The sequence below is a fragment of the Rattus norvegicus genome, chromosome 9 (assembly GCF_036323735.1).
Source record: "Rattus norvegicus strain BN/NHsdMcwi chromosome 9, GRCr8, whole genome shotgun sequence".
NCBI lineage: Eukaryota > Metazoa > Chordata > Mammalia > Rodentia > Muridae > Rattus > Rattus norvegicus.
In genome coordinates, this window is record NC_086027.1 from 82249753 (window position 1) to 82253909 (window position 4157).

The 4157-nt window shown below is 44.3% G+C and overlaps 1 pseudogene; it reads right to left on the reverse strand.

The window, feature by feature from the left end:
• Window positions 1-243: 243 nt before the first annotated feature.
• Window positions 244-861, reverse strand: Dnajb13-ps1 (DnaJ heat shock protein family (Hsp40) member B13, pseudogene 1; annotated as a pseudogene).
• Between the last annotated feature and the right edge of the window lie 3296 nt (window positions 862-4157).

Consider the following 4157-nt stretch of genomic DNA (forward strand, 5'->3'; position numbering starts at 1 on the left):
CACAGTGAACTAGTCTATGGGGGGAGGGCGGCAATGGGGGGAGGGTTGGGAGGGGAACACCCATAAGGAAGGGGAGGGGGGAGGGGGATGTTTGCCCGGAAACCGGGAAAGGGAATAACACTCGAAATGTATATAAGAAATACTCAAGTTAATAAAAAAAAAAAAATCAATCTTAAAAAAAAAAAAAAACAAAAAAAAATAGCTAGAAAATAGGAAAGGAATCTTTATTATGTCAGCCTAAAGCCTCATGCCTCCCCATCTTTACAGGCTGTGAGGGTTGAGTGGGTAGGAGTTGGGGAGGCCCAGCTAGCCCTCTTCACCCCTGTTCCTGCCCAGGTCCCTCAGACTTAGGTCAGCAATATCTGGCATAGCATCTGCTTCTTCTTGGGTGTGAGGCAGATGGGAAACTGGATGTCAAAGAAGATAAAGGTATTTTCCTTCTTGGTGGGGTTCTCCAGCAGTGGTATTCCCTCATATGGCTTGATCTTGAAATACTTAGGGTGGACAATGTCATTGATGGAGATTTTGAGCAGCTGGTCATGAAGGTGTTGATCTCCATAGTGCAGCACGTAGGGGCCTCACCCAAAAGAATGAGTATACGAAAAAGAGGCTGTCATACTCCCTGTGGAAGCGAGGGTACAGCTTCTCCTTCACAATGGAGATAATATTGGTCATGTTTATACTGGGGCCCCTTCGGGAGATCTTAGTTTTGTGTGTGTGTGTTTGTGTGTGTGTGCAGCCAAAGAATAAGTCCTCCAGGGACAAATAGAGGTCTTGTTCAATTGGAGGGTCTTGTTTCTGGACTCCTTGGCCCTGAAGTCCCCCCAAATTCAAATCTATATCACTTCCTTCTGCATCAAAATTTTATGTTTCATCTGGGCTGCTCTTAACTCCAATTTGGTCAGCACTCAGGACCACAATTTTATGGCTCACCTAAGGTGTGGAGGAAGAAGGAAAAAAGTTTTAAGAGATGGTTTTGGTTGTTTTGCTAGAGAGATGGACTAAAGTTAGACTGTGCCCATTCCTCATAATGGTAAGACTGCAAAATTAGAAATACAATGGGCTTTCATAATTATACTAAAAAGAGAAATATGTTTTGGATAAATTTGCAATTAAGGGAAAACAATCTGTAGGTCATATCCTATGGGTAGCAAACCTGGGTAAACAATGATTAGTTTTCCCTAAGTGCTGGCCGTGAGAGTGATGGCGCCTCCCTGTGTTTCTGGTATACTTCACATGCTCTTTCTAACTGCCTGCCTCCCCAGTGTGGTACTTGCTGCTGTCAGCAGGGCTGCCCTCTCAGTCTTTCCTCCATATACTCAGCATTCTGCCTCCCTGGCTCTGCTCTGGATTTCCTTCCTACGCGTTTCTGTACCACGTTCAGGGAACAGATCCAAGCCGGCCTTCCTCTGTGGCCATTTCCCAGTTATCTCTGATGTCTAGCTCATCTGCATCCTCTAGTTCTTTACTGTCTGATCTTTGGAAATTACCATATTTGACCTTGAGTCGTCTTCGCATGGTAAATGTCACCCCTGCTGTCAAGAGCTCCCAGAGGCAGAGCCTCATTTTTGACATAAATACTGACCTTTACCTTCTCCTGTTGACAGCTTTCTCCTGAATTCCAAAGGACTCAACAACCTGCCTGTGTAGCCTTCCCCCACTCCTGCAGAGCCAGAGTGGTAGTGGGCCCTTCCTCCGCTGTCTTCTTTGTAGTTCGTGCTGCCACAGCTGTGTGTATGCTGAAGCCCAGGCTACAGCCCCCAACACTACTCAGTTCCTGATGGAAATGCAGCCTGCTAGCCAGATAGAGGGACAAATAAGATCCCTAAATCAAATAAGATAAAACTCAAATTTTCTGTGATTCTGGGATGGATGGCACTATTCTTACCAGTCTTATAAAGGAAGCAGTTTAAGGAAGAGCTAGAATTAAAATAATTTCCCCAACATATTATACATTAGCTCTCTTCACAGAAACAGGCCAGGGAGCAAAGAACTACTTTTGGGGGGGGGGGGTTAAACATTATGTTTCAGTTGCACAAGACATTTTCAAACCCTTCTTGCAGTTAAGTTCTTACTGTATTCTCTTCCACAGTGGTTTAGAGCATTTAGTAGTCCCTCTCATAAATACTGCACACACTTGGATGATGTAAGGAATGGTAACCATAAAGGCTGACTGTCTGAATACATTTACTTCAGTGTATGGAAAAGGTGACAATTTTTCAGGACAATGAACTGGTGTGTAGCTTTCAGTGCAGATACTGAGAGGTGGTGCCTTGGTTTGTGGTTATACTTTCTATTTTCTAGTGACCCTGACTGCTACATGTCCTTGGTGAGTCCCTTAATCACTTTAGAACCTCATTCCCTCATCAGTAAATGAGGTCGATGATACCCGCCCTTCTGATTTCCCAAAGCGACTATAAAGATAAAATGAAATGGGCTATAAAGCATAAAGCACTGGGCAGACCATAAATCACAATTATGATTTTAAATTGATACGTCTAGAATGTCATGACTTCATCTCGCAGGCCTCATCTGTAGAGGAAACCTGAGACAGGGCTCTGTTACCCTGATTCTCTTTAACCTCCACCTGAGTACCTGCACCGCTTTCCTTGGGTCCCCATCTACCAGTGCTCAGTTCCATCACCACTGTGTGGAATTTTATATCTCAGGGTTTCCCTTTTGATATGCTTGTAAGGATTGGGAGGGGCTATCAGGCTTCTTATTCCTTATTCTGCTTTACCACCGAGAAGGAATTTTGTCTATCAACTTAATCTTGTCACCCTCTCCAACTTTCTCACTTACGGCCAGCCAGCCTTTTCCAATGACATGGTTTCCTCCATGATTTCTTGTTATCTCAGCTGCTCGTCCTATTTGTGTCACTTCCTGTTGTAGCCCGGGGCTCCACCTGCCTCCTTTCCTCTCCCATACTGATAGGAACCCACAGATTATCTTGCTGCTTCCAGGTCCCTGCTGGCCACACTCCAAAGGACTTGCCTCTTCCTTTCTAAGTCATGGTGGGGAGAGGGGACACTCAAGACAGGAAGGCCCCACCCATAGCTTTCCTCCTGCCTCCTTTCTACTGTAATCATTTATCTTGATTTTACTTGAAGGGAGAGTAGATATTTGCTAGTAGAGTCAATAAAATAAGAGTAGGCTTCACCTTTTATGGTAGGGAACAGCCATCTGAAGGACCCTGAAGGAACTCTGTGTTCACTTCCCTCATTGCCTGGGTTGAAGTACAGAGATGAAAAGTGAACTGATCTCATAAGGCCATTGTGATGGTTTCCCACCTCTAACCAGTGCTGGATACCAGAGATGGTAAAAACAGAGGATTAAATCTGTTGTGACTATTGATCAGGCTTTAGTCATGGAATTTTTAGAGAACCCTTCCCCTACCTTCCAGAAACAATCTCCTTTCCCATCAAATTCCAAATGTCTGGGGGTGGGGGGCATCTCTAAGCATCCCTTTCCTGTCCCTAGACTGTCCCTTTCTCCCTCCTTTCTTTTCCCTTCTCAGAAATTGAAGATCCTGTCAGCTCTCAGTGGCATCAGGGGCAATTTACAGTATATTTGGTCAATATAAGGAATGTGAAAATTTAAAGGAGTCTCTTTAAAAAAAAAAAAGAACTGGTCTCTGGTTTATAACAAATACTGTTACCGTAGATGGTGGAAGCCATTGTTTGGATGCAATGAGTTACCAGAGAAGCTCCACTTCATTCATCTCTTATTTCATGCTTTCTCTCTCTCTCTCTCTCTCTCTCTCTCTCTCTCTCTCTCTCTCTCTCTCTCTCTCTCTGTCAGGAGGGGAACCTGAGTAGCCAGGTCATGGGTGCCCTCAGAGAGGTTGAGAAGCACTTAGGGAACCTTTGAAGGGTCATTTGTTACTTGTCTGGTGTTGCATTCCAAACCATCCCAAACCATCCCAACCCATAAAATAGCTTAATTACGCTTCACCATGTAGGTAAGGAATCTGAGTGGGGCTCAGTTGGAATGACTTCTCTGTTATATGTGATGGTCTTAGGGATAGTCAATATAGGACTGGAAGAGAAAATGTAGCTGTGCTCATATCTGGAGCCTTGATGTTCATGCTTAGATAGGGCATCTTGAATTAGAAGGAAATCCTTCAGTGAGCCTACAGTAATTCTTCTTCTGATGTG